The 26767-nt window shown below is 38.8% G+C and overlaps 40 non-coding genes across 40 annotated transcripts; all 40 read left to right on the top strand.

Moving 5' to 3' along the window:
- Nucleotides 1-437: 437 nt before the first annotated feature.
- On the top strand, nucleotides 438-518 carry Trnas-cga (transfer RNA serine (anticodon CGA)). Its single transcript has one exon. It is a non-coding gene; the product is annotated as a tRNA-Ser (tRNA).
- Nucleotides 519-1073: 555 nt separating this feature from the next.
- On the top strand, nucleotides 1074-1154 carry Trnas-cga (transfer RNA serine (anticodon CGA)). The gene has a single exon. It is a non-coding gene; the product is annotated as a tRNA-Ser (tRNA).
- Nucleotides 1155-1702: 548 nt separating this feature from the next.
- Trnas-cga (transfer RNA serine (anticodon CGA)) lies at nucleotides 1703-1783 on the top strand. The gene has a single exon. It is a non-coding gene; the product is annotated as a tRNA-Ser (tRNA).
- A 547-nt stretch (nucleotides 1784-2330) lies between these two features.
- Trnas-cga (transfer RNA serine (anticodon CGA)) lies at nucleotides 2331-2411 on the top strand. The gene has a single exon. It is a non-coding gene; the product is annotated as a tRNA-Ser (tRNA).
- A 956-nt stretch (nucleotides 2412-3367) lies between these two features.
- Trnas-cga (transfer RNA serine (anticodon CGA)) lies at nucleotides 3368-3448 on the top strand. Its single transcript has one exon. It is a non-coding gene; the product is annotated as a tRNA-Ser (tRNA).
- A 550-nt stretch (nucleotides 3449-3998) lies between these two features.
- Trnas-cga (transfer RNA serine (anticodon CGA)) lies at nucleotides 3999-4079 on the top strand. Its single transcript has one exon. It is a non-coding gene; the product is annotated as a tRNA-Ser (tRNA).
- A 547-nt stretch (nucleotides 4080-4626) lies between these two features.
- On the top strand, nucleotides 4627-4707 carry Trnas-cga (transfer RNA serine (anticodon CGA)). The gene has a single exon. It is a non-coding gene; the product is annotated as a tRNA-Ser (tRNA).
- A 549-nt stretch (nucleotides 4708-5256) lies between these two features.
- On the top strand, nucleotides 5257-5337 carry Trnas-cga (transfer RNA serine (anticodon CGA)). Its single transcript has one exon. It is a non-coding gene; the product is annotated as a tRNA-Ser (tRNA).
- Nucleotides 5338-5859: 522 nt separating this feature from the next.
- Trnas-cga (transfer RNA serine (anticodon CGA)) lies at nucleotides 5860-5940 on the top strand. Its single transcript has one exon. It is a non-coding gene; the product is annotated as a tRNA-Ser (tRNA).
- Nucleotides 5941-6487: 547 nt separating this feature from the next.
- On the top strand, nucleotides 6488-6568 carry Trnas-cga (transfer RNA serine (anticodon CGA)). The gene has a single exon. It is a non-coding gene; the product is annotated as a tRNA-Ser (tRNA).
- A 549-nt stretch (nucleotides 6569-7117) lies between these two features.
- On the top strand, nucleotides 7118-7198 carry Trnas-cga (transfer RNA serine (anticodon CGA)). The gene has a single exon. It is a non-coding gene; the product is annotated as a tRNA-Ser (tRNA).
- A 523-nt stretch (nucleotides 7199-7721) lies between these two features.
- Trnas-cga (transfer RNA serine (anticodon CGA)) lies at nucleotides 7722-7802 on the top strand. The gene has a single exon. It is a non-coding gene; the product is annotated as a tRNA-Ser (tRNA).
- Nucleotides 7803-8351: 549 nt separating this feature from the next.
- Trnas-cga (transfer RNA serine (anticodon CGA)) lies at nucleotides 8352-8432 on the top strand. Its single transcript has one exon. It is a non-coding gene; the product is annotated as a tRNA-Ser (tRNA).
- A 1124-nt stretch (nucleotides 8433-9556) lies between these two features.
- On the top strand, nucleotides 9557-9637 carry Trnas-cga (transfer RNA serine (anticodon CGA)). Its single transcript has one exon. It is a non-coding gene; the product is annotated as a tRNA-Ser (tRNA).
- A 549-nt stretch (nucleotides 9638-10186) lies between these two features.
- On the top strand, nucleotides 10187-10267 carry Trnas-cga (transfer RNA serine (anticodon CGA)). The gene has a single exon. It is a non-coding gene; the product is annotated as a tRNA-Ser (tRNA).
- A 521-nt stretch (nucleotides 10268-10788) lies between these two features.
- On the top strand, nucleotides 10789-10869 carry Trnas-cga (transfer RNA serine (anticodon CGA)). The gene has a single exon. It is a non-coding gene; the product is annotated as a tRNA-Ser (tRNA).
- Nucleotides 10870-11418: 549 nt separating this feature from the next.
- On the top strand, nucleotides 11419-11499 carry Trnas-cga (transfer RNA serine (anticodon CGA)). The gene has a single exon. It is a non-coding gene; the product is annotated as a tRNA-Ser (tRNA).
- A 551-nt stretch (nucleotides 11500-12050) lies between these two features.
- Trnas-cga (transfer RNA serine (anticodon CGA)) lies at nucleotides 12051-12131 on the top strand. Its single transcript has one exon. It is a non-coding gene; the product is annotated as a tRNA-Ser (tRNA).
- A 550-nt stretch (nucleotides 12132-12681) lies between these two features.
- Trnas-cga (transfer RNA serine (anticodon CGA)) lies at nucleotides 12682-12762 on the top strand. The gene has a single exon. It is a non-coding gene; the product is annotated as a tRNA-Ser (tRNA).
- A 550-nt stretch (nucleotides 12763-13312) lies between these two features.
- On the top strand, nucleotides 13313-13393 carry Trnas-cga (transfer RNA serine (anticodon CGA)). The gene has a single exon. It is a non-coding gene; the product is annotated as a tRNA-Ser (tRNA).
- Nucleotides 13394-13942: 549 nt separating this feature from the next.
- On the top strand, nucleotides 13943-14023 carry Trnas-cga (transfer RNA serine (anticodon CGA)). Its single transcript has one exon. It is a non-coding gene; the product is annotated as a tRNA-Ser (tRNA).
- A 549-nt stretch (nucleotides 14024-14572) lies between these two features.
- Trnas-cga (transfer RNA serine (anticodon CGA)) lies at nucleotides 14573-14653 on the top strand. Its single transcript has one exon. It is a non-coding gene; the product is annotated as a tRNA-Ser (tRNA).
- Nucleotides 14654-15834: 1181 nt separating this feature from the next.
- On the top strand, nucleotides 15835-15915 carry Trnas-cga (transfer RNA serine (anticodon CGA)). Its single transcript has one exon. It is a non-coding gene; the product is annotated as a tRNA-Ser (tRNA).
- Nucleotides 15916-16465: 550 nt separating this feature from the next.
- Nucleotides 16466-16546, top strand: Trnas-cga (transfer RNA serine (anticodon CGA)). The gene has a single exon. It is a non-coding gene; the product is annotated as a tRNA-Ser (tRNA).
- A 549-nt stretch (nucleotides 16547-17095) lies between these two features.
- On the top strand, nucleotides 17096-17176 carry Trnas-cga (transfer RNA serine (anticodon CGA)). The gene has a single exon. It is a non-coding gene; the product is annotated as a tRNA-Ser (tRNA).
- Nucleotides 17177-17724: 548 nt separating this feature from the next.
- Trnas-cga (transfer RNA serine (anticodon CGA)) lies at nucleotides 17725-17805 on the top strand. The gene has a single exon. It is a non-coding gene; the product is annotated as a tRNA-Ser (tRNA).
- A 550-nt stretch (nucleotides 17806-18355) lies between these two features.
- Nucleotides 18356-18436, top strand: Trnas-cga (transfer RNA serine (anticodon CGA)). Its single transcript has one exon. It is a non-coding gene; the product is annotated as a tRNA-Ser (tRNA).
- Nucleotides 18437-18982: 546 nt separating this feature from the next.
- Nucleotides 18983-19063, top strand: Trnas-cga (transfer RNA serine (anticodon CGA)). The gene has a single exon. It is a non-coding gene; the product is annotated as a tRNA-Ser (tRNA).
- A 548-nt stretch (nucleotides 19064-19611) lies between these two features.
- Nucleotides 19612-19692, top strand: Trnas-cga (transfer RNA serine (anticodon CGA)). Its single transcript has one exon. It is a non-coding gene; the product is annotated as a tRNA-Ser (tRNA).
- A 522-nt stretch (nucleotides 19693-20214) lies between these two features.
- Trnal-caa (transfer RNA leucine (anticodon CAA)) lies at nucleotides 20215-20295 on the top strand. Its single transcript has one exon. It is a non-coding gene; the product is annotated as a tRNA-Leu (tRNA).
- A 549-nt stretch (nucleotides 20296-20844) lies between these two features.
- Trnal-caa (transfer RNA leucine (anticodon CAA)) lies at nucleotides 20845-20925 on the top strand. The gene has a single exon. It is a non-coding gene; the product is annotated as a tRNA-Leu (tRNA).
- Nucleotides 20926-21474: 549 nt separating this feature from the next.
- Nucleotides 21475-21555, top strand: Trnas-cga (transfer RNA serine (anticodon CGA)). The gene has a single exon. It is a non-coding gene; the product is annotated as a tRNA-Ser (tRNA).
- A 547-nt stretch (nucleotides 21556-22102) lies between these two features.
- On the top strand, nucleotides 22103-22183 carry Trnas-cga (transfer RNA serine (anticodon CGA)). The gene has a single exon. It is a non-coding gene; the product is annotated as a tRNA-Ser (tRNA).
- Nucleotides 22184-22707: 524 nt separating this feature from the next.
- Trnas-cga (transfer RNA serine (anticodon CGA)) lies at nucleotides 22708-22788 on the top strand. The gene has a single exon. It is a non-coding gene; the product is annotated as a tRNA-Ser (tRNA).
- Nucleotides 22789-23337: 549 nt separating this feature from the next.
- Nucleotides 23338-23418, top strand: Trnas-cga (transfer RNA serine (anticodon CGA)). Its single transcript has one exon. It is a non-coding gene; the product is annotated as a tRNA-Ser (tRNA).
- Nucleotides 23419-23968: 550 nt separating this feature from the next.
- Trnas-cga (transfer RNA serine (anticodon CGA)) lies at nucleotides 23969-24049 on the top strand. The gene has a single exon. It is a non-coding gene; the product is annotated as a tRNA-Ser (tRNA).
- Nucleotides 24050-24598: 549 nt separating this feature from the next.
- On the top strand, nucleotides 24599-24679 carry Trnas-cga (transfer RNA serine (anticodon CGA)). Its single transcript has one exon. It is a non-coding gene; the product is annotated as a tRNA-Ser (tRNA).
- A 549-nt stretch (nucleotides 24680-25228) lies between these two features.
- Nucleotides 25229-25309, top strand: Trnas-cga (transfer RNA serine (anticodon CGA)). The gene has a single exon. It is a non-coding gene; the product is annotated as a tRNA-Ser (tRNA).
- A 551-nt stretch (nucleotides 25310-25860) lies between these two features.
- Nucleotides 25861-25941, top strand: Trnas-cga (transfer RNA serine (anticodon CGA)). Its single transcript has one exon. It is a non-coding gene; the product is annotated as a tRNA-Ser (tRNA).
- A 549-nt stretch (nucleotides 25942-26490) lies between these two features.
- On the top strand, nucleotides 26491-26571 carry Trnas-gga (transfer RNA serine (anticodon GGA)). Its single transcript has one exon. It is a non-coding gene; the product is annotated as a tRNA-Ser (tRNA).
- The last annotated feature ends 196 nt before the right edge of the window (nucleotides 26572-26767 follow it).

Consider the following 26767-nt stretch of genomic DNA (forward strand, 5'->3'; position numbering starts at 1 on the left):
CACAGCGTGCTCCACAGAATTCTATCTAACTTGAATACGGATAATAGGCTTTGCGTTCAAGTTTCTGGCCATTTTCTTCTTTAGCTTCAATTAACACATCGGCTGGAAGAAACTGCGGGAAAGAAAGAGGAGAAAGCTGTATTTATGCTTTAGTCCTTGTTTTTGACATACGTGTTAACGATTACATGCGAATTACGCCACAAGCTTTGTTGATTTCTCAGGGGTTGACAGGAGAAACTACGCAACATTTAACATAATACAATTTTTGTTTGAGAGAAAGTTCTTACCAAAAATATGACACAGTCACATACGGCATGGGTAAAAAATCGATGAATTTAAACTAATATGCGACTCCTTTAACAAATTAATAATTAGAAACCTTTAGCTAGGGCTGGTTTGTAGCATTTGCGCCAAGATGTACTCAAAGAATTCTACGTGCTGCGATGGCCGAGTGGTTAAGGCGTTTGACTCGAAATCAAATGGGATATCCCGCGCAGGTTCGAATCCTGCTCGCAGCGCAGATGAAATGGAAAATGCAATGTGACACTTTTACCTAAAATCAATAGTATCCCACAAAACGCAAATACCAAGAGGCAGGATTTGAAAAAGTCGCAAGTAATACACCAGTGCACACATATACACGGCATGCTCCACAAAATTCTACCTAACTTGAATGCCGATAATAGGCCTTGCGTTCAAGTTTCTGCCCATTTGCTTCTTTTGCTTCAATAAACACATCGGCTGAAAAATTATGGGAAAGAAGAGGATAAAGCTATATTAAAACTTTATTCCTTGTTTTTGACATACGTGTTAATGATTACATGTGAATTACGCCACAGGTTTTTTAGATTTTACATGGGATGACAGGAGACACTACGCAACATTTAATATACTGCAATTTTTTTTTGAGAGAAAGTTCTTACTGAAAATATGGCACATTCACATACAGCATATGTAACAACTGCATATTTACAAAGTACTATACGACTTCTTTAGCAAATTAATAATTGGAAACCTTTAGCTAGGGCTGGTTTGTAGCATTTGCGCCAAGATGTACTCAAAGAAATCTACGTGCTGCGATGGCCGAGTGGTTAAGGCGTTTGACTCGAAATCAAATGGTTTATCCCGCACAGGTTCGAATCCTGTTCGCAGCGCAGTTAAAATGGAAAATTCAATGTGACACTTTTACCTAAAATCAGTGGTATCCGGCAAAACGCAGGTGCTGAGAGGCATGATTTGGGAAATTGCAAGTAATAGACCAGTGCACACAGCATGCTCCACAGAATTCTATCTAACTTGAATACGGATAATAGGCTTTGCGTTCAAGTTTCTGGCCATTTGCTTCTTTTGCTTCAATTAACACATCGGCTGGAAGAAATGCGGGAAAAAAAGAGGAGAAAGCTGTATTTATGCTTTAGTCCTTGTTTTTGACATACGTGTTAACGATTACATGCGAATTACGCCACAAGCTTTGTTGATTTCTCAGGGGCTGACAGGAGAAACTACGCAACATTTAACATAATACAATTTTTGTTTGAGAGAAAGTTCTTACCAAAAATATGACACAGTCACATACGGCATGGGTAAAAAATCGATGAATTCAAACTAGTATGCGACTCCTTTAACAAATTAATAATTAGAAACCTTTAGCTAGGGCTGGTTTGTAGCATTTGCGCCAAGATGTACTCAAAGAAATCTACGTGCTGCGATGGCCGAGTGGTTAAGGCGTTTGACTCGAAATCAAATGGGATATCCCGCGCAGGTTCGAATCCTGTTCGCAGCGCAGTTGAAATGAAAAATTCAATGCGACAGTTTCACCTAAAATCAATAGTATCCCCCAAAACGCGGGTGCAGAGACGCAAAAGTTGAGAAAGTGGCAAGTAATAGACCAGTGCACACAGCATGCTCCACAAAATTCTACCTAACTTGAATACTGATAATAGGCCTTGCGTTCAAGTTTCTGGCCATTTGCTTCTTTTGCTTCAATAAACACATCGGCTGAAAAATTATGGGAAAGAAGAGGATAAAGCTATATTAAAACTTTATTCCTTGTTTTTGACATACGTGTTAATGATTACATGTGAATTACGCCACAGGTTTTTTAGATTTCACATGGGATGACAGGAGACACTACGCAACATTTAATATACTGAAATTTTTTTTTGAGAGAAAGTTCTTACTGAAAATATGGCACATTCACATACAGCATATGTAACAACTGCATATTTACAAAGTAGTATACGACTTCTTTAGCAAATTAATAATTGGAAACCTTTAGCTAGGGCGTGTTTGTAACGCTTGCGCGAAGATGTACTGAAAAATATCTACGTGCTGCGATGGCCGAGTGGTTAAGGCGTTTGACTCGAAATCAAATGGGATATCCCGCGCAGGTTCGAATCCTGTTCGCAGCGCAGTTAAAATGAAAAATTCAATGCGACAGTTTCACCTAAAATCAATAGTATCTCTCAAAACGCAAGTGCTGAGAGGCAAAACTTGAGAAAGTGGCAAGTAATAGACCAGTGCACACAGCGTGCTCCACAGAATTCTATCTAACTTGAATTTGGATAATAGGCTTTGCGTTCAAGTTTCTGGCCATTTTCTTCTTTAGCTTCAATTAACACATCGGCTGGAAGAAACTGCGGGAAAAAAAGAGGAGAAAGCTGTATTTATGCTTTATTCCTTGTTTTTGACATACGTGTTAACGATTACATGTGAATTACGCCACAGGTTTTTTAGATTTCACATGGGATGACAGGAGACACTACGCAACATTTAATATACTGCAATTTTTTTTTGAGAGAAAGTTCTTACTGAAAATATGGCACATTCACATACAGCATATGTAACAACTGCATATTTACAAAGTAGTATACGACTTCTTTAACAAATTAATAATTGGATACCTTTAGTTAGGGCGTGTTTGTAAAGTTTCCGCGAAGATGTACTCAAAGAAATCTACGTGCCGCGATGGCCGAGTGGTTAAGGCGATTGTTTCTGGCCATTTGCTTCTTTAGCTTCAATTAACACATCGGTTGGAAAAGAATGCGGGAAAGAAGAGGAGAAAGCTAAGTTTAAATTTTAATCCTTGTTTTTGACATACGTGTTAATGATTATATGTGAATTACGCCACAGGTGTTTTTGCTTTTACATGGGATTACAGGAGAAACTACGCAACATTTAACATAATGCAATTTTTGTTTGTGAAAAATTTCTTACCGAAAATATGACACAGTCACATACGGCATGTGTAACAAATGGATGAATATAAACTAGTATACGACTCCTTTAACAAATTAATAATTAGAAACCTTTAGCTAGGGCTGGTTCGTATCAATTGCGCAAAGATGTTTCTCATTGAAAACTATGTGCTGTGATGGCTGAGTGGTTAAGGTGTTTGACTCGAAATCAAATGGGATATCCCGCACAGGTTCAAATCATGTTCGCAGTGCAGTTGAAATGTAAATTGCAATGTGACACTTTTACCTAAAATCATTAGTATCTGTCAAAACGCTGGTGCTGAGAAGCAAAGGTTGAGAAAGTCGCAAGTAATAGACCAGTGCACACAGCATGCTCCACGGAATTCAATCTACCTTGAATATGGATAATACGCTTTGTGTTTAAGAATCTGGCCATTTGCTTCTTTAGCTTCAATTAACACATCGGCTGGAAAAAAATGCGGGAAAGAAAAGGAGAAAGCTAAGTTTAAATTCTTTTTCCTTGTTTTTGACATACGTTTTAATGATTACATGTGCATTACGCCACAGGTTTTTTTAGATTTCACATGGGATGACAGGAGACACTACGCAACATTTAATATATTGCAATTTTTTTTGAGAGAAAGTTCTTACTGAGAAAATGGCACAGTCACATACGGCATGTGCAACAACTGCATATTTACAAAGTAGTATACGATTTCTTTAACAAATTACTAATTGGAAACCTTTAGCTAGGGCGTGTTTGCAACGTTTGCGCGAAGATGTACTCAAGGAAATCTACGTGCTGCGATGGCCGAGTGGTTAAGGCTTTTGACTCGAAATCAAATGGGATATCCCGCACAGGTTCGAGTCCTGTTCGCAGCGCAGTTGAAATGGAAAATTCAATGTGTCAGTTTTACCTATAGTCAATAGTATCCCCCAAAACGCTGGTGCACAGAGGCAAAATCTGAGAAAGTGGCAAGTAATAAACCAGTGCACACAGCATGCTCCACAAAATTCTACCTAACTTGAATACTGATAATAGGCTTTGCGTTCAAGTTTCTGGTCATTTGCTTCTTTAGCTTCAATTAACACTTCGGCTGGAAAAAATGCGGGAAAGACAAGGAGAAAGCTAAGTTTAATTTTTTTCCTTGTTTTTGACATACGTGGTAATGATTACATGTGAATTACGCCACAGGTTTTTAAGATTTCACATGGGATGACAGGAGACACTACTCAACATTTAAGATAATGCAATTTTTTTTTTAGAGAAAGTTCTTACTGAAAATATGGCACAGTGACATACGGCATGTGTAACAACTGCATATTTACAAAGTAGTATACGACTTCTTTAACAAATTACTAATTGGAAACCTTTAGCTAGGGCGCGTTTGTAACGCTTGCGCGAAGATGTACTCAAAGATAGCTACGTGCTGCGATGGCCGAGTGGTTAAGGCGTTTGGATCGAAATCAAATGGAATATCCCGCACAGGTTCGAATCCTGTTTGCAGCGCAGTTGAAATGGAAAATTCAATGCGACAGTTTTACCTAAAATCAATAGTATCCCTCAAAACCCTGGCGCAGAGAGGCAAAGGTTGAGAAAGTGGCAAGTAATAGACCAGTGCACACAGCATGCTCCACAAAATTTTACCTAACTTAAATGCCGATAGCAGGCTTTGCATTCATATTTTTAACCACTTACTTCTTTAGCTTCAATTAACACACCGGCTGGAAAAAAATGCAGGAAAGAAGAGGAGAAAGCTATATTTAAACTTTAGTCTTTGTTTTTGACATACGTGTCAATGATTACATGCCAATTATGCCACAAGCTGTGTTGTTTCAAATGGGTTAACAGGAGAAACTACGCAACATTGAACATAATGCAATCTTTGTTTGAGAGAAAGTTCTTATCGAAAGTATGACACAGTCACATACGGCATGTGCAACAAATGGATGAATACAAACTAGTATACGACTCCTTTAACAAATTAATAATTAGAAACCTTTAGCTAGGGCTGGTTTGTAACATTTGCACGAAGATGTTTCTCAATGAAAACTATGGTCTGTGATGGCTGAGTGGTTAAGGCGTTTGACTCGAAATCAAATGGGATATCCCGCAAAGGTTCGAATCCTGTTCGCAGCGCAGTTGAAATGTAAAATGCAATGTGACACTTTTACCTAAAATCAATAGTATCTCTCCAAACGCTGGTGCAGAGAGACACAATGTGAGAAAGTGGCAAGTAATAGACCAGTGCACACAGCATGCTCCACAAAATTCTACCTAACTTGAATACTGATAATAGGCTTTGCATTTAAACAATTAACACATCGGCCGAAAGAAAATGCAGGAAAGAAGAGGAGAAAGCTAAGTTTGAATTTTATTCCTTGTTTTTGACATACGTGTTAATGATTACATGTGAATTACGCCACAGGCATTTTAGATTTCACATGGGACGACAGGAGAAACTACGCAACATTTACTATAATGCAGCTTTTTTTTGAGAGACAGTTCTTACCGAAAAACTGGCACAGTCACATACCACATGTGCAACAAATGGATTTTTACAAACTAGTATAGGACTTCTTTAACCAATCACTAATTAGAAACCTTTAGCTAGAGCTGGTTTGTAACGTTTCGCAAAGATGTACTCAAAGAAATCTACGTGCTGCGATGGCCGAGTGGTTAAGGCGTTTGACTCGAAATCAAATGGGATATCCCGCACAGGTTCGAATCCTGTTCGCAGCGCAGTTGAAATGTAAAATGCAATGTACCACTTTTACCTAAAATCAGTAGTATCTCTCAAAACGCTGGTGCTGAGAGGCAAAATTTGAGAAAGTCGCAAGTAATAGACCAGTGCACACAGCATGCTCCACAGAATTCTATCTAACTTGAATACGGCTAATTGGCTTTGCGTTCAAGTTTCTGGCCATTTGCTTTTTTAGCTTCAATTAATACATCGGCTGGAAAAAAATGCGGGAAAGACAAGGAGAAAGCTAAGTTTAAATTTTTTTTCTTGTTTTTGACATACGTGTTAATGATTACATGTGAATTACGCCACAAGCTTTGTTGATTTCACATGGGTTGAGAGGAGAAACTACGCAACATTTAATATAATGCAAATTTTTTGAGAGAAATTGCTTACCGAAAATATCACACAGTCACATACGGCATGTGTAACAAATGGATGTTTACAAACTAGTATAGGACTTCTTTACCAATTTAATAATTAGAAACCTTTAGCTAGGGCTGGTATGTAACATTTGCGCAAAGATGTGCTCAAAGAATTCTTCGTGCTGCGATGGCCGAGAGGTTAAAGCGTTTGACTCGATATCAAATGGGATATCCCGCACAGGTTCGAATCCTGTTCGCAGCGCAGTTGAAATGGAAAATTCAATGTGACACTTTTACCTAAAATCAGTAGTATCCCCCAAAACGCAAATACCAAGTGGCAAGATTTGAGAAAGTCGCAAGTAATAGACCAATGCACAAAGCATGCTCCACAAAATTCTACCTAACTTGAATGCCGATAACAGGCTTTGCGTTCAAGTTTCTGGCCATTTGCTTCTTTAGCTTCAATTAACACATCGGCTGAAAAAAAATGCGGGAAAGAAGAGGAGAAAGCTAAGTTTAAACTTTAGTCTTTGTTTTTGACGTACGTGTCAATGATTACATGCGAATTACGCCACAAGCTGTGTTGATTTCATATGGGTTGACAGGAGAAACTACGCAACATTTAACATAATGCAATTTTTGTTTGAGAGAAAGTTCTTACCAAAAATATGACACAGTCACATACGGCATGTGTAACAAATGGATGAATACAAACTAGTATACGAATCCTTTAACAAATTAATAATTAGAAACCTATAGCTAGAGCTGGTTTGTAACGTTTCTGCAAAGATGTACTTAAAGAAATCTGCGTGCTGCGATGGCCGAGTGGTTAAGGCGTGTGACTCGAAATCACATGAGATATCCCGCGCAAGTTCGAATCCTGCTTGCAGCGCAGTTGAAATTGAGAATGCAATGTACCACTTTTACCTAAAATCAGTAGTATCGCGCAAAAGGCAGATGCTCAGAGGAATGATTTGAGAAAGTCGCAAGTAATAGACTAGTGCACACAGCATGCTCCACAAAGTTCTACCTAACTTGAATGCCGATAGCAGGCGTTGCATTTAAGCAATTAACACATCTGCCGAAAGAAAATGCGGGAAAGAAAAGGAGAAAGCTAAGTTTAAATTTTTTTCCTTGTTGTTGACATACCTGTTAATGATTACATGTGAATTACGCCACAAGTTTTTTAGATTTCACATGGGATGACAGGAGAAACTACGCAACATTTACTATAATGCAGCTTTTTTTTGAGAGACAGTTCTTACCGAAAAACTGGCCCAGTCACATACCACATGTGCAACAAATGGATTTTTACAAACTAGTATAGGACTTCTTTAACCAATTACTAATTAGAAACCTTTAGCTGGAGCTGGTTTGTAACGTTTCCGCAAAGATGTACTCAAAGAAATCTACTTGCTGCGATGGCCGAGTGGTTAAGGCGTTTGACTCGAAATCAAATGGGATATCCCGCACAGGTTCGGATCCTGTTCGCAGCGCAGATGGAATGGAAAATTCAATGTGACACTTTTACCTAAAATCAGTAGTATCCCCCAAAACGCAAATACCAAGAGGCAAGATTTGAGAAAGTCGCAAGTAATAGACCAGTGCACACAGCATGCTCCACGGAATTCTATCTAACTTGAAAACGGATAATAGGCTTTGCGTTCAAGTTTCTGTCCATTCGCTTCTTTAGCTTTAATTAATACATCGGCTGGAAAAAAATGCGGGAAAAGCAACGAGAAAGCTAAGTTTAAGTTTTTTTCCTTGTTTTTGACATACGTGTTAATGATTACATGTGAATTACGCCACATTCATTTTAGATTTCACATGAGATGACAGGAGAAACTACGCAACATTTACTATAATGCAGCTTTTTTTTGAGAGACAGTTCTTACCGAAAAACTGGCACAGTCACATACCACATGTGCAACAAATGGATTTTTACAAACTAGTATAGGATTTCTTTAACCACTTACTAATTAGAAACCTTTAGCTAGAGCTGGTTTGTAACGTTTCCGCAAAGATGTACTCAAAGAAATCTACGTGCTGCGATGGCCGAGTGGTTAAGGCGTTTGACTCGAAATCAAATGGGATATCCCGCACAGGTTCGAATCCTGTTTGCAGCGCAGTTGAAATGTAAATTGCAATGTGACACTTTTACCTAAAATCAATAGTATCTCTCAAAACGCAGGTGCTGAGAGGCAAAATTTGAGAAAGCCGCAAGTAATAGACCAGTGCACACAGCATGCTCCACAAAGTTCTACCTAACTTGAATGTCGATAGCAGGCGTTGCGTTTAAGCACTTAACACATCGGCCGAAAGAAAATGCGGGAAAGAAAAGGAGAAAGCTAAGTTTAAATTTTTTTCCTTGTAGTTGACATACGTGTTAATGATTACATGTGAATTACGCCACAAGTTTTTTAGATTTCACATGGGATAACAGGAGAAACTACGCAACATTTAATATAATGCAAATTTTTTGAGAGAAATTGCTTACCGAAAATATGACACAGTCACATACGGCATGTGTAACAAATGGAAGTTTACAAACTAGTATAGGACTTCTTTACCAAGTTAATAATTAGAAACATTTAGCTAGGGCTGGTATGTAACATTTGCGCAAAGATGTGCTCAAAGAATTCTACGTGCTGCGAAGGCCGAGTGGTTAAAGCGTTTAACTCGAAATCCAATGGGATATCCTGCACATGTTCGAATCCTGTTCGCAGCGCAGTTGAAATGGAAAATTCAATGTGACAGTTTTACCTAAAATCAATAGTATCCCCCAAAACGCGGCTGCAGAGAGACAATATTTGAGAAAGTGGCAAGTAATAGACCAGTGCACACAGCATGCTCCAAAAAAATTCTACCTAACTTGAATACTGATAATAGGCTTTGCGTTTAAACAATTAACACATCGGCCGAAAGAAAATGCGGGAAAGAAAAGGAGAAAGCTAAGTTTAAATTTTATTCTTGGCTTTTGACATACGTGTCAATGACTACATGCGAAGTACGCCACAAGCTTTGTTGATTTCACATGGGTTGAGAGGAAAAACTACGCAACATTTAATATAATGCAAATTTTTTGAGAGAAATTGCTTACCGAAAATATCACACAGTCACATACGGCATGTGTAACAAATGGATGTTTACAAACTAGTATAGGACTTCTTTACCAATTTAATAATTAGAAACATTTAGCTAGGGCTGGTATGTAACATTTGCGCAAAGATGTGCTCAAAGAATTCTACGTGCTGCGATGGCCGAGAGGTTAAAGCGTTTGACTCGAAATCAAATAGGATATCCCGCACAGGTTCGAATCCTGTTCGCAGCGCAGTTGAAATGGAAAATTCAATGTGACACTTTTACCTAAAATCAGTAGTATCCCCCAAAACGCAAGTACCAAGTGGCAAGATTTAAGAAAGTCGCAAATAATAGACCAATGCACAAAGCATGCTCCACAAAATTCTACCTAACTTGAATGCCGATAACAGGCTTTGCGTTCAAGTTTCTGACCATTTGCTTCTTTAGCTTCAATTAACACATCGGCTGAAAAAAAATGCGGGAAAGAAGAGGAGAAAGCTAAGTTTAAACTTTAGTCTTTGTTTTTGACATACGTGTCAATGATTACATGCGAATTACGCCACAAGCTGTGTTGATTTCACATGGGTTGACAGGAGAAACTACGCAACATTTAACATAATGCAATTTTTGTTTGAGAGAAAGTTCTTACCAAAAATATGACACAGTCACATACGGCATGTGTAACAAATGGATGAATACAAACTAGTATACGAATCCTTTAACAAATTAATAATTAGAAACCTATAGCTAGAGCTGGTTTGTAACGTTTCTGCAAAGATGTACTTAAAGAAATCTGCGTGCTGCGATGGCTGAGTGGTTAAGGCGTGTGACTCGAAATCACATGAGATATCCCGCGCAAGTTCGAATCCTGCTTGCAGCGCAGTTGAAATGTAAATTGAAATGTGACACTTTTACCTAAAATCAATAGTATCTCTCAAAACGCAGGTGCTGAGAGGCAAAATTTGAGAAAGCCGCAAGTAATAGACCAGTGCACACAGCATGCTCCACAAAGGTCTACCTAACTTGAATGTCGATAGCAGGCGTTGCGTTTAAGCACTTAACACATCGGCCGAAAGAAAATGCGGGAAAGAAAAGGAGAAAGCTAAGTTTAAATTTTTTTCCTTGTTGTTGACATACGTGTTAATGATTACATGTGAATTACGCCACAAGTTTTTTAGATTTCACATGGGATGACAGGAGAAACTACGCAACATTTAATATAAAGCAAATTTTTTGAGAAAAATTGCTTACCGAAAATATGACACAGTCACATACGGCATGTGTAACAAATGGATGTTTACAAACTAGTATAGGACTTCTTTACCAAGTTAATAATTAGAAACATTTAGCTAGGGCTGGTATGTAACATTTGCGCAAAGATGTGCTCAAAGAATTCTACGTGCTGCGATGGCCGAGTGGTTAAAGCGTTTAACTCGAAATCCAATGGGATATCCTGCACAGGTTCGAATCCTGTGTGCAGCGCAGTTATAATGGAAAATGCAATGTGGCACTTTTACCTAAAATCAGTAGTATCCTGCAAAACGCAGGTGCTGAGAGGCATGATTTGAGAAATTTGCAAGTAATAGACCAGTGCACACAGCATGCTCCACAAAATTCTACCTAACTTGAATGCCGATAACAGGCTTTGCGTTTAAGTTTCTGGCCATTTGCTTCTTTAGCTTCAATTAACACATCGGCTGTAAAAAAATGCGGGAAAGAAGAGCAGAAAGCTAAGTTTGAATTTTATTCGTTGTTTTTGACATACGTGTTAATGATTACATGTGAATTACGCCACAGGCATTTTAGATTACACATGGGACGACAGGAGAAACTACGCAACATTTACTATAATGCAGCTTTTTTTTGAGAGACAGTTCTTACCGAAAAACTGGCACAGTCACATACCACATGTGCAACAAATGGATTTTTACAAACTAGTATAGGACTTCTTTAACCAATTACTAATTAGAAACCTTTAGCTGGAGCTGGTTTGTAACGTTTCCGCAAAGATGTACTCAAAGAAATCTACGTGCTGCGATGGCGGAGTGGTTAAGGCGTTTGACTCGAAATCAAATGGGATATCCCGCACAGGTTCGAATCCTGTTCGCAGCGCAGATGGAATGGAAAATTCAATGTGACACTTTTACCTAAAATCAGTAGTAGCCCCCAAAACGCAAATACCAAGAGGCAAGATTTGAGAAAGTCGCAAGTAATAGACCAGTGCACACAGCATGCTCCACAGAATTTTATCTAACTTGAAAACGGATAATAGGCTTTGCGTTCAATTTTCTGGCCATTTGCTTCTTTTGCTTCAATTAACACATCGGCTGGAAGAAAATACGGGAAAAAAAGAGGAGAAAGCTGTATTTATGCTTTAGTCCTTGTTTTTGACTTACGTGTTAATGATTACATGTGAATTACGCCACATTCATTTTAGATTTCACATGGGATGACAGGAGAAACTACGCAACATTTACTATAATGCAGCTTTTTTTTTGAGAGACAGTTCTTACCGAATAACTGGCACAGTCACATACCACATGTGCAACAAATGGATTTTTACAAACTAGTATAGGACTTCTTTAACCAATTACTAATTAGAAACCTTTAGCTAGAGCTGGTTTGTAACGTTTCCGCAAAGATGTACTCAAAGAAATCTACGTGCTGCGATGGCCGAGTGGTTAAGGCGTTTGACTCGAAATCAAATGGGATATCCCGCACAGGTTCGAATCCTGTTCGCAGCGCAGTTGAAATGTAAATTGCAATGTGACACTTTTACCTAAAATCAATAGTATCTCTCAAAACGCAGGTGCTGAGAGGCAAAATTTGAGAAAGCCGCAAGTAATAGACCAGTGCACACAGCATGCTCCACAGAATTCTATCTAACTTGAAAACGGATAATAGGCTTTGGGTTCAATTTTCTGGCCATTTGCTTCTTTTGCTTCAATTAACACATCGGCTGGAAGAAAATTCGGGAAAAAAAGAGGAGAAAGCTGTATTTATGCTTTAGTCCTTGTTTTTGACATACGTGTTAACGATTACATGCGAGTTACGCCACAAGGTTTGTTGATTTCACAGGGGTTGACAAGAGAAACTACGCAACATTTAACATAATACAATTTTTGTTAGAGAGAAAGTTTTTACCGAAAATATGGCACAGTCACATACGGCATATGCAACAAATTGATTTTTACAAACTAGTTTAGGACTTTTTTTACAAATTACTAATTAGAAACCTATAGCTAGAGTTGGTTTGTAACGTTTCCGCAAAGATGTACTCAAAGTAATCTATGTGCTGCCATGGCTGAGTGGTTAAGGCGTGTGACTCGAACTCATATGGGATATCCCGCGCAGGTTCGAGTCCTGTTTGCAGCGCAGTTGAAATGGAGAATGCAATGTACGACTTTTACCTAAAATAAGTAGCATCTCTCAAAACGCAGGTGCTGAGAGGCAAAATTTGAGAAAGCTGCAAGTAATAGACCAGGGCACACAGCATGCTCCACAGAATTCTATCTAACTTGAAAACGGATAATAGGCTTTGCGTTCAAGTTTCTGGCCATTTGCTTCTTTAGCTTCAATTAATACATCGGCTGGAAAAAAATGCGGGAAAGACAACGAGAAAGCTAAGTTTAAGTTTTTTTCCTTGTTTTTGACATACGTGTTAATGATTACATGCGAATTACGCCACAAGGCTTGTTGATTTCACAGGGGTTGACAGGAGAAACTACGCAACATTTAACATAATGCAATTTTTGTTAGAGAGAAAGTTCTTACTGAAAAGATGGCACAGTCACATACGGCATGTGTAACAACTGCATATTTACAAAGTAGTATACGACTTCTTTAACAAATTACTAATAGGAAACCTTTAGCTAGGGCGTGTTTGTAACGTTTGCGCGAAGATGTTTCTCAATGAAAACTATGGTCTGTGATGGCTGAGTGGTTAAGGCGTTTGACTCGAAATCAAATGGGATATTCTTCAAAGGTTCGAATCCTGTTCGCAGCGCAGTTGAAATGTAAAATGCAATGTGACACTTTTACCTAAAATCAATAGGATCTCTCAAATCGCTGGTGCTGAGAGGCAAAAGTTGAGAAAGTCGCAAGTAATAGACCAGTGCACGCAGCATGCTCCACAGAATTCTATCTAAATTGAATACGGATAATAGGCTTTGCGTTCAAGTTTCTGGCCATTTCCTTCTTTAGCTTCAATTAAAACATCGGCTGGAAAAAAATGCGGGAAAGACAAGGAGAAAGCTAAGTTTGAATTTTATTCCTTGCTTTTGACATACGTGTTAATGATTACATGTGAATTACGCCACAGGCATTTTAGATTTCACATGGGATGACAGGAGAAACTACGCAACATTTACTATAATGCAGCTTTTTTTTGAGAGACATTTCTTACCGAAAAACTGGCACAGTCATATACCACATGTGCAACAAATGGATTTTTACAAACTAGTATAGGACTTCTTTAACCAATTACTAATTAGAAACCTTTAGCTAGAGCTGGTTTGTAACGTTTCCGCAAAGATGTACTCAAAGTAATCTACGTGCTGCGATGGCTGAGTGGTTAAGGCGTGTGACTCGAACTCATATGGGATATCCCGCGCAGGTTCGAGTCCTGTTTGCAGCGCAGTTGAAATGGAGAATGCAATGTACCACTTTTACCTAAAATCAGTAGTATCTCTCAAAAAGCAGGTGCTGAGAGGCAAAATTTGAGAAAGCTGCAAGTAATAGACCAGTGCACACAGCATGCTCCACAAAATTCTATCTAACTTGAAAACGGATAATAGGCTTTGCGTTCAAGTTTCTGGCCATTTGCTTCTTTAGCTTCAATTAATACATCGGCTGGAAAAAAATGCGGGAAAGACAACGAGAAAGCTAAGTTTAAGTTTTTTTCCTTGTTTTTGACATACGTGTTAATGATTACATGTGAATTACGCCACATTCATTTTAGATTTCACATGGGATGACAGGAGAAACTACGCAACATTTACTATAATGCAGCTTTTTTTTGAGAGACAGTTCTTACCGAAAAACTGGCACTGTCACATACCACATGTGCAACAAATGGATTTTTACAAACTAGTATAGGACTTCTTTAACCAATTACTAATTAGAAACCTTTAGCTAGAGCTGGTTTGTAACGTTTCCGCAAAGATGTACTCAAAGAAATCTACGTGCTGCGATGGCCGAGTGGTTAAGGCGTTTGACTCGAAATCAAATGGGATATCCCGCACAGGTTCGAATCCTGTTCGCAGCGCAGTTGAAATGTAAATTGCAATGTGACACTTTTACCTAAAATCAATAGTATCTCTCAAAACGCAGGTGCTGAGAGGCAAAATTTGAGAAAGCCGCAAGTAATAGACCAGTGCACACAGCATGCTCCACAGAATTCTATCTAACTTGAAAACGGATAATAGGCTTTGCGTTCAAGTTTCTGGCCATTTGCTTCTTTTGCTTCAATTAACACATCGGCTGGAAGAAAATGCGGGAAAAAAAGAGGAGAAAGCTGTATTTATGCTTTAGTCCTTGTTTTTGACATACGTGTTAATGATTACATGCGAATTACGCCACAAGGTTTGTTGATTTCACAGGGGTTGACAGGAGAAACTACGCAACATTTAACATAATGCAATTTTTGTTAGAGAGAAAGTTCTTACTGAAAATATGGAACAGTCACATACGGCATGTGTAACAACTGCATATTTACAAAGTAGTATACGACTTCTTTAACAAATTACTAATAGGAAACCTTTAGCTAGGGTGTGTTTGTAACGTTTGCGCGAAGATGTTTCTCAATGAAAGCTATGGTCTGTGATGGCTGAGTGGTTAAGGCGTTTGACTCAAAATCAAATGGGATATTCTGCAAAGGTTCGAATCCTGTTCGCAGCGCAGTTGAAATGTAAAATGCAATGTGACACTTTTACCTAAAATCAATAGGATCTCTCAAATCGCTGGTGCTGAGAGGCAAAAGTTGAGAAAGTTGCAAGTAATAGACCAGTGCACGCAGCATGCTCCACAGAATTCTATCTAAATTGAATACGGATAATAGGCTTTGCGTTCAAGTTTCTGGCCATTTGCTTCTTTAGCTTCAATTAATACATCGGCTGGAAAAAATTGCGGGAAAGGCAAGGAGAAAGCTAAGTTTGAATTTTATTCCTTGCTTTTGACATACGTGTTAATGATTACATGTGAATTACGCCACAGGCATTTTAGATTTCACATGGGATGACAGGAGAAACTACGCAACATTTACTATAATGCAGCTTTTTTTTGAGAGACATTTCTTACCGAAAAACTGGCACAGTCATGTACCACATGTGCAACAAATGGATTTTTACAAACTAGTATAGGACTTCTTTAACCAATTACTAATTAGAAACCTTTAGCTAGAGCTGGTTTGTAACGTTTCCGCAAAGATGTACTCAAAGACATCTACGTGCTGCGATGGCCGAGTGGTTAAGGCGTTTGACTCGAAATCAAATGGGATATCCCGCACAGGTTCGAATCCTGTTCGCAGCGCAGTTGAAATGTAAATTGCAATGGGACACTTTTACCTAAAATCAATAGTATCTCACAAAACGCAGTTGCTGAGAGGCAAAATTTGAGAAAGCCGCAAGTAATAGACCAGTGCACACAGCATGCTCCACAGAATTCTATCTAACTTGAAAACGGATAATAGGCTTTGCGTTCAAGTTTCTGGCCATTTGCTTCTTTTGCTTCAATTAACACATCGGCTGGAAGAAAATGCAGGAAAAAAAGAGGAGAAAGCTGTATTTATGCTTTAGTCCTTGTTTTTGACATACGTGTTAACGATTACATGCGAATTACGCCACAAGGTTTGTTGATTTCACAGGGGTTGACAGGAGAAACTACGCAACATTTAACATAATGCAATTTTTGTTAGAGAGAAAGTTCTTACCGAAAATATGGCACAGTCACATACGGCATATGCAACAAATTGATTTTTACAAACTAGTATAGGACTTTTTTTACAAATTACTAATTAGAAACCTATAGCTAGAGTTGGTTTGTAACGTTTCCGCAAAGATGTACTCAAAGTAATCTACGTGCTGCGATGGCTGAGTGGTTAAGGCGTGTGACTCGAACTCATATGGGATATCCCGCGCAGGTTCGAGTCCTGTTTGCAGCGCATTTGAAATGGAGAATGCAATGTACCACTTTTACCTAAAATCAGTAGTATCCCGCAAAAGGCAGGTGCTGAGAGGCAAAATTTGAGAAAGTTTCAAGTAATAGACCAGTGCACACAGCATGCTCCACAAAATTTTACCTAACTTGAATGCCGATAGCAGGCTTTGCATTCATATTTCTAACCACTTGCTTCTTTAGCTTCAATTAACACACCGGCTGGAAAAAAATGCAGGAAAGAGGAGGAGAAAGCTAAATTTAAACTCTATTCCTTGTCTCTGACATACGTGTTAATGATTACATGTGAATTACGTCACAGGCTTTTAGATTTCACATGGGATGACAGGAGAAACTACGCAACATTTACTTTAATGCAGCTTTGTTTTGAGAGACAGTTCTTACCGAAAAACTGGCACAGTCACATACGGCATGTGTAACAACTGCATATTTACAAAGTAGTATACGACTTCTTTAACAAATTACTAATAGGAAACCTTTAGCTAGGGCGTGTTTGTAACGTTTGCGCGAAGATGTTTCTCAATGAAAACTATGGTCTGTGATGGCTGAGTGGTTAAGGCGTTTGACTCGAAATCAAATGGGATATTCTGCAAAGGTTCGAATCCTGTTCGCAGCGCAGTTGAAATGTAAAATGCAATGTGACACTTTTACCTAAAATCAATAGGAAGTCTCAAATCGCTGGTGCTGAGAGGCAAAAGTTGAGAAAGTCACAAGTAATAGACCAGTGCACGCAGCATGCTCCACAGAATTCTATCTAAATTGAATACGGGTAATAGGCTTTGCGTTCAAGTTTCTGGCCATTTGCTTCTTTAGCTTCAATTAATACATCGGCTGGAAAAAATTGCGGGAAAGACAAGGAGAAAGCTAAGTTTGAATTTTATTCCTTGCTTTTGACATACGTGTTAATGATTACATGTGAATTACGCCACAGGCATTTTAGATTTCACATGGGATGACAGGAGAAACTACGCAACATTTACTATAATGCAGTTTTTTTTGAGAGACATTTCTTACCGAAAAACTGGCACAGTCATGTACCACATGTGCAACAAATGGATTTTTACAAACTAGTATAGGATTTCTTTAACCAATTACTAATTAGAAACCTTTAGCTAGAGCTGGTTTGTAACGTTTCCGCAAAGATGTACTCAAAGAAATCTACGTGCTGCGATGGCCGAGTGGTTAAGGCGTTTGACTCGAATTCAAATGGGATATCCCGCACAGGTTCGAATCCTGTTCGCAGCGCAGTTGAAATGTAAATTGCAATGTGACACTTTTACCTAAAATCAATAGTATCTCACAAAACGCAGGTGCTGAGAGGCAAAATTTGAGAAAGCCGCAAGTAATAGACCAGTGCACACAGCATGCTCCACAGAATTCTATCTAACTTGAAAACGGATAATAGGCTTTGCGTTCAAGTTTCTGGCCATTTGCTTCTTTTGCTTCAATTAACACATCGGCTGGAAGAAAATGCGGGAAAAAAAGAGGAGAAAGCTGTATTTATGCTTTAGTCCTTGTTTTTGACATACGTGTTAACGATTACATGCGAATTACGCCACAAGGTTTGTTGATTTCACAGGGGTTGACAGGAGAAACTACGCAACATTTAACATAATGCAATTTTTGTTAGAGAGAAAGTTCTTACCGAAAATATGGCACAGTCACATACGGCATATGCAACAAATTGATTTTTACAAACTAGTATAGGACTTTTTTTACAAATTACTAATTAGAAACCTATAGCTAGAGCTGGTTTGTAACGTTTCCGCAAAGATGTACTCAAAGTAATCTACGTGCTGCGATGGCTGAGTGGTTAAGGCGTGTGACTCGAACTCATATGGGATATCCCGCGCAGGTTCGAGTCCTGTTTGCAGCGCAGTTGAAATGGAGATTGCCATGTACCACTTTTACCTAAAATCAGTAGTATCCCGCAAAAGGCAGGTGCTGAGAGGCAAAATTTGAGAAAGTTGCAAGTAATAGACCAGTGCACACAGCATGCTCCACAAAATTTACCTAACTTGAATGCCGATAGCAGGCTTTGCATTCATATTTCTAACCACTTGCTTCTTTAGCTTCAATTAACACACCGGCTGGAAAAAAATGCAGGAAAGAGGAGGAGAAAGCTAAATTTAAACTCTATTCCTTGTCTCTGACATACGTGTTAATGATTAAATGTGAATTACGTCACAGGCTTTTAGATTTCACATGGGATGACAGGAGAAACTACGCAACATTTACTTTAATGCAGCTTTGTTTTGAGAGACAGTTCTTACCGAAAAACTGGCACAGTCACATACCACATGTGTAACAAATGGATGTTTCAAACTAGTATAGGACTTCTTTACCAAGTTAATAATTATAAACCTTTAGCTAGAGCTGGTTTGTAACGTTTCCGCAAAGATGTACTCAAAGAAATCTACGTGCTGCGATGGCCGAGTGGTTAAGGCGTTTGACTCGAAATCAAATGGGATATCCCGCACAGGTTCGAATCCTGTTCGCAGCGCAGTTGAAATGGAAAATTCAATGTGACAGTTTTACCTAAAATCAATAGTATCCCCCAAAACGCGGGTGCAGAGAGGCAATATTTGAGAAAGTGGCAAGTAATAGACCAGCGCACACAGCATGCTCCACAAAGTTCTACCTAACTTGAATGCTGATAATAGGCTTTGCCTTCAAGCTTCTGGCCATTTGCTTCTTTAGCTTCAATTAACACATCGGCTGAAATAAATTATGGGAAAGAAGAGGAGAAAGCTATATTTAAACTTTAGTCTTTGTTTTTGACATACGTGTCAATGATTACATGCGAATTACGCCACAAGCTGTGTTGATTTCACATGGGTTGACAGGAGAAACTACGCAACATTTAACATAATGCAATTTTTGTTTGAGAGAAAGTTCTTACCAAAAAAATGACACAGTCACCTACGGCATCTGCAACAAATGGATGAATACAACTAGTATACGAATCCTTTAACAAATTGTTAATTAGAAACCTTTAGCTAGGGCGTGTTTGTAACGTTTGAGCGAAGATGTACTCAAAGAAATCTACGTGCTGCGATGGCCGAGTGGTTAAGGCGTTTGACTCGAAATCAAATGGGATATCCCGCACTGGTTCGAAGCCTGTTCGCAGCGCAGTTGAAATGGAAAATTCGATGTGACAGTTTTACCTAAAGTCAGTAGTATCCCGCAAAACGCAGGTGCTGAGAGGCATGATTTGAGAAAGTCGCAAGTAATAGACCAGTGCACACAGCATGCTCCAAAAAAATTCTACCTAACTTGAATACTGATAATAGGCTTTGCGTTTAAACAATTAACACATCGGCCGAAAGAAAATGCGGGAAAGAAAAGGAGAAAGCTAAGTTTAAATTTTATTCTTGGCTTTTGACATACGTGTCAATGACTACATGCGAATTACGCCACAAGCTTTGTTGATTTCACATGGGTTGACAGGAGAAACTACGCAACATTTAATATAATGCAAATTTTTTGAGAGACAGTTCTTACCGAAAAACTGGCACAGTCACATACCACATGTGCAACAAATGGATTTTTACAAACTAGTATAGGACTTCTTTAACCAATTACTAATTAGAAACCTTTAGCTAGAGCTGGTTTGTAACGTTTCCGCAAAGATGTACTCAAAGAAATCTACGTGCTGCAATGGCCGAGTGGTTAAGGCGTTTGACTCAAAATCAAATGGGATATCCCGCACAGGTTCGAATCCTGTTTGCAGCGCAGTTGAAATGTAAAATGCAATGTGGCACTTTTACCTAAAATCAGTAGTATCCCGCAAAACGCAGGTGCTGAGAGGCATGATTTGAGAAAGTCGCAAGTAATAGACCAGTGCACACAGCATGCTCCACAAAATTCTACCTAACTTGAATGCCGATAACAGGCTTTGCGTTTAAGTTTCTGGCCATTTGCTTCTTTAGCTTCAATTAACACATCGGCTGAAAAAAAATGCGGGAAAAAACAGGAGAAAGTTAAGTTTGAATTTTATTCCTTGTTTTTGACATACGTGTTAATGATTACATGTGAATTACGCCACATTCATTTTAGATTTCACATGGGATGACAGGAGAAACTACGCAACATTTACTATAATGCAGCTTTTTTTTGAAAGACAGTTCTTACCAAAAAACTGGCACAGTCACATACCACATGTGCAACAAATGGATTTTTACAAACTAGTACAGGACTTCTTTAACCAATTACTAATTAGAAACCTTTAGCTAGAGCTGGTTTGTAACGTTTCCGCAAAGATGTACTCAAAGAAATCTACGTGCTGCAATGGCCGAGTGGTTAAGGCGTTTGACTCAAAATCAAATTGGATATCCCGCACTGGTTCGAATCCAGTTCGCAGCGCAGTTGAAATGTAAAATGCAATGTGGCACTTTTACCTAAAATCAGTAGTATCCCGCAAAACGCAGGTGCTGAGAGGCATGATTTGAGAAAGTCGCAAGTAATAGACCAGTGCACACAGCATGCTCCACAAAATTCTACCTAACTTGAATGCCGATAACAGGCTTTGCGTTTAAGTTTCTGGCCATTTGCTTCTTTAGCTTCAATTAACACATCGGCTGAAAAAAAATGCGGGAAAAAACAGGAGAAAGTTAAGTTTGAATTTTATTCCTTGTTTTTGACATACGTGTTAATGATTACATGTGAATTACGCCACAGGCATTTTATATTTCACATGGGATGACAAGAGAAACTACGCAACATTTACTTTAATGCAGCTTTTTTTTGAGAGACAGTTCTTACCAAAAAACTGGCACAGTCACATACCACATGTGCAACAAATGGATTTTTACAAACTAGTACAGGACTTCTTTAACCAATTACTAATTAGAAACCTTTAGCTAGAGCTGGTTTGTAACGTTTCCGCAAAGATGTACTCAAAGAAATCTACGTGCTGCGATGGCCGAGTGGTTAGGGCGTTTGACTCGAAATCAAATGGGATATCCCGCACTGGTTCGAATCCTGTTCGCAGCGCAGTTGAAATGGAAAATTCCATGTGACACTTTTACCTAAAATCAGTAGTATCCCCCAAAACGCAAATACCAAGAGGCAATATTTGAGAAAGTGGCAAGTAATAGACCAGTGCACACAGCATGCTCCACAAAATTCTACCTAACTTGAATGCTGATAATAGGCTTTGCCTTCAAGCTTCTAGCCATTTGCTTCTTAGCTTCAATTAACACATCGGCTGAAATAAATTATGGGAAAGAAGAGGAGAAAGCTATATTTAAACTTTAGTCTTTGTTTTTGACATACGTGTCAATGATTACATGCGAATTACGTCACAAGCTGTGTTGATTTCACATGGGTTGACAGGAGAAACTACGCAACATTTAACATAATGCAATTTTTGTTTGAGAGAAAGTTCTTACCAAAAAAATGACACAGTCACATACGGCATGTGCAACAAATGGATGAATACAACTAGTATACGAATCCTTTAACAAATTAATAATTAGAAACCTTTAGCTAGGGCGTGTTTGTAACGTTTGAGCGAAGATGTACTCAAAGAAATCTACGTGCTGCGATGGCCGAGTGGTTAAGGCGTTTGACTCGAAATCAAATGGGATATCCCGCACTGGTTCGAAGCCTGTTCGCAGCGCAGTTGAAATGGAAAATTCGATGTGACAGATTTACCTAAAATCAGTAGTATCCCGCAAAACGCAGGTGCTGAGAGGCATGATTTGAGAAAGTGGCAAGTAATAGACCAGTGCACACAGCATGCTCCACCTAGTTCTACCTAACTTGAATGCCGATAACAGGTGTTGCGTTTAAGCAATTAACACATCGGCCGAAAGAAAATGCGGGAAAGAAAAGGAGAAAGCTAAGTTTAAATTTTATTCTTGGCTTTTGACATACGTGTCAATGACTACATGCAAATTACGCCACAAGCTTCGTTGATTTCACAGGGGTTGACAGGAGAAACTACGCAACATTTAACATAATGCAATTTTTGTTAGAGAGAAAGTTCTTACTGAAAATATGGCACAGTCACATACGGCATGTGTAACAACTGCATATTTACAAAGTAGTATACGACTTCTTTAACAAATTACTAATAGGAAACCTTTAGCTAGGGCGTGTTTGTAACGTTTGCGCGAAGATGTTTCTCAATAAAAAATATGGTCTGTGATGGCTGAGTGGTTAAGGCGTTTGACTCGAAATCAAATGGGATATTCTGCAAAGGTTCGAATCCTGTTCGCAGCGCAGTTGAAATGTAAAATGCAATGTGACACCTTTACCTAAAATCAATATGATCTCTCAAATCGCTGGTGCTGAGAGGCAAAAGTTGAGAAAGTCGCAAGTAATAGACCAGTGCACGCAGCATGCTCCACAGAATTCTATCTAAATTGAATACGGATAATATGCTTTGCGTTCAAGTTCCTGGCCATTTGCTTCTTTAGCTTCAATTAATACATCGGCTGGAAAAAAATGCGGGAAAGACAAGGAGAAAGCTAAGTTTGAATTTTATTCCTTGCTTTTGACATACGTGTTAATGATTACATGTGAATTACGCCACATTCATTTTAGATTTCACATGGGATGACAGAAGAAACTACGCAACATTTACTATAATGCAGCTTTTTTTTGAGAGACATTTCTTACCAAAAAACTGGCACAGTCATGTACCACATGTGCAACAAATGGATTTTTACAAACTAGTATAGGACTTTTTTTACAAATTACTAATTAGAAACCTATAGCTAGAGCTGGTTTGTAACGTTTACGCAAAGATGTACTCAAAGTAATCTACGTGCTGCGATGGCTGAGTGGTTAAGGCGTGTGACTCGAAATCATATGGGATATCCCGCGCAGGTTCGAGTCCTGTTTGCAGCGCAGTTGAAATGGAGAATGCAATGTACGACTTTTACCTAAAATCAGTAGTATCTCTCAAAACGCAGGTGCTGAGAGGCAAAATTTGAGAAAGCTGCAAGTAATAGACCAGGGCACACAGCATGCTCCACAGAATTCTATCTAACTTGAAAACGGATAATAGGCTTTGCGTTCAAGTTTCTGGCCATTTGCTTCTGTAGCTTCAATTAATACATCGGCTGGAAAAAAATGCGGGAAAGACAACGAGAAAGCTAAGTTTAAGTTTTTTTCCTTGTTTTTGACATACGTGTTAATGATTACATGCGAATTACGCCACAAGGCTTGTTGATTTCACAGGGGTTGACAGGAGAAACTACGCAACATTTAACATAATGCAATTTTTGTTAGAGAGAAAGTTCTTACTGAAAATATGGCACAGTCACATACGGCATGTATAACAACTGCATATTTACAAAGTAGTATACGACTTCTTTAACAAATTACTAATAGGACACCTTTAGCTAGGGCGTGTTTGTAACGTTTGCGCGAAGATGTTTCTCAGTGAAAACTATGGTCTGTGATGGCTGAGTGGTTAAGGCGTTTGACTCGAAATCAAATGGGATATTCTGCAAAGGTTCGAATCCTGTTCGCAGCGCAGTTGAAATGTAAAATGCAATGTGACACTTTTACCTAAAATCAATATGATCTCTCAAATCGCTGGTGCTGAGAGGCAAAAGTTGAGAAAGTCGCAAGTAATAGACCAGTGCACGCAGCATGCTCCACAGAATTCTATCTAAATTGAATACGGATAATAGGCTTTGCGTTCAAGTTTCTGGCCATTTGCTTCTTCAGCTTCAATTAATACATCGGCTGGAAAAAATTGCGGGAAAGACAAGGAGAAAGCTAAGTTTGAATTTTATTCCTTGCTTTTGACATACGTGTTAATGATTACATGTGAATTACGCCACATTCATTTTAGATTTCACATGGGATGACAGAAGAAACTACGCAACATTTACTATAATGCAGCTTTTTTTTGAGAGACATTTCTTACCAAAAAACTGGCACAGTCATGTACCACATGTGCAACAAATGGATTTTTACAAACTAGTATAGGACTTCTTTAACAAATTACTAATTAGAAACCTTTAGTTAAAGCTGGTTTGTAACGTTTCCGCAAAGATGTACTCAAAGAAATCCACGTGCTGCGATGGCCGAGTGGTTAAGGCGTTATACTCGAAATCAAATGGGATATCCCGCACAGGTTCGAATCCTGTTCGCAGCGCAGTTGAAATGGAAAATTCAATGTGACAGTTTTACCTAAAATCAATAGTATCCCCCAAAACGCGGGTGCAGAGAGGCAATATTTGAGAAAGTGGCAAGTAATAGACCAGTGCACACAGCATGCTCCACAAATTTCTACCTAACTTGAATACTGATAATAGGCTTTGCGTTCAAGCTTCTGGCCATTTGCTTCTTTAGCTTCAATTAACACATCAGCTGGATTAAATTATGGGAAAGAAGAGGAGAAAGCTATATTTAAAATTTAGTCTTTGTTTTTGACATACGTGTCAATGATTACATGTGAATTACGCCACATTCATTTTAGATTTCACATGGGATGACAGAAGAAACTACGCAACACTTACTATAATGCAGCTTTTTTTTGAGAGACAGTTCTTACCGAAAAACTGGCACAGTCACATACAACATGTGCAACAAATGAATTTTTACAAACTAGTATAGGACTTCTTTAACAAGTTACTAATAGGAAACCTTTAGCTAGAGCTGGTTTGTAACGTTTCCGCAAAGATGTACTCAAAGAAATCTAAGTGCTGCGATGGCCGAGTGGTTAAGGCGTTTGACTCGAAATCAAATGGGATATCCCGCACAGGTTCGAATCCTGTTCGCAGCGCAGTTGAAATGTAAATTGCAATGTGACACTTTTACCTAAAATCAATAGTATCTCTAAAAACGCAGGTGCTGAGAGGCAATATTTGAGAAAGCCGCAAGTAATAGACCAGTGCACACAGCATGCTCCACAGAATTCTATCTAACTTGAAAACGGATAATAGGCTTTGCGTTCAAGTTTCTGGCCATTAGCTTCTTTTGCTTCAATTAACACATCGGCTGGAAGAAAATGCGGGAAAAAAAGAGGAGAAAGCTGTATTTATGCTTTAGTCCTTGTTTTTGACATACGTGTTAATGATTACATGCGAATTACGCCACAAGGTTTGTTGATTTCACAGGGGTTGACAGGAGAAACTACGCAACATTTAACATAATGCAATTTTTGTTAGAGAGAAAGTTCTTACTGAAAATATGGCACAGTCACATACGGCATGTGTAACAACTGCATATTTACAAAGTAGTATACGACTTCTTTAACAAGTTACTAATAGGAAACCTTTAGCTGGGGCGTGTTTGTAACGTTTGCGCAAAGATGTTTCTCAATGAAAACTATGGTCTGTGATGGCTGAGTGGTTAAGGCGTTTGACTCGAAATCAAATGGGATATTCTGCAAAGGTTCGAATCCTGTTCGCAGCGCAGTTGAAATGTAAAATGCAATGTGACCCTTTTACCTAAAATCAATAGGATCTCTCAAATCGCTGGTGCTGAGAGGCAAAAGTTGAGAAAGTCGCAAGTAATAGACCAGTGCACGCAGCATGCTCCACAGAATTCTATCTAAATTGAATACGGATAATAGGCTTTGCGTTCAAGTTTCTGGCCATTTGCTTCTTTAGCTTCAATTAATACATCGGCTGGAAAAAAATGCGGGAAAGACAAGGAGAAAGCTAAGTTTGAATTTTATTCCTTGCTTTTGACATACGTGTTAATGATTACATGTGAATTACGCCACAGGCATTTTAGATTACACATGGGACGACAGGAGAAACTACGCAACATTTACTATAATGCAGCTTTTTTTTGAGAGACAGTTCTTACCGAAAAACTGGCACAGTCACATACCACATGTGCAACAAATGGATTTTTACAAACTAGTATAGGACTTCTTTAACCAATTACTAATTAGAAACCTTTAGCTGGAGCTGGTTTGTAACGTTTCCGCAAAGATGTACTCAAAGAAATCTTCGTGCTGCGATGGCCGAGTGGTTAAGGCGTTTGACTGGAAACCATATGGGATATCCCGTGCAGGTTCGAGTCCTGTTTGCAGCGCAGTTGAAATGGAGAATGCAATGTACCACTTTTACCTAAAATCAGTAGTATCCCGCAAAAGGCAGGTGCTGAGAGGCAAAATTTGAGAAAGTTGCAAGTAATAGACCAGTGCACACAGCATGCTCCACAAAATTTTACCTAACTTGAATGCCGATAGCAGGCTTTGCATTCATATTTCTAACCACTTGCTTCTTTA

This window comes from Hydractinia symbiolongicarpus, chromosome 5 (assembly GCF_029227915.1).
Source record: "Hydractinia symbiolongicarpus strain clone_291-10 chromosome 5, HSymV2.1, whole genome shotgun sequence".
NCBI classification, from domain to species: domain Eukaryota; kingdom Metazoa; phylum Cnidaria; class Hydrozoa; order Anthoathecata; family Hydractiniidae; genus Hydractinia; species Hydractinia symbiolongicarpus.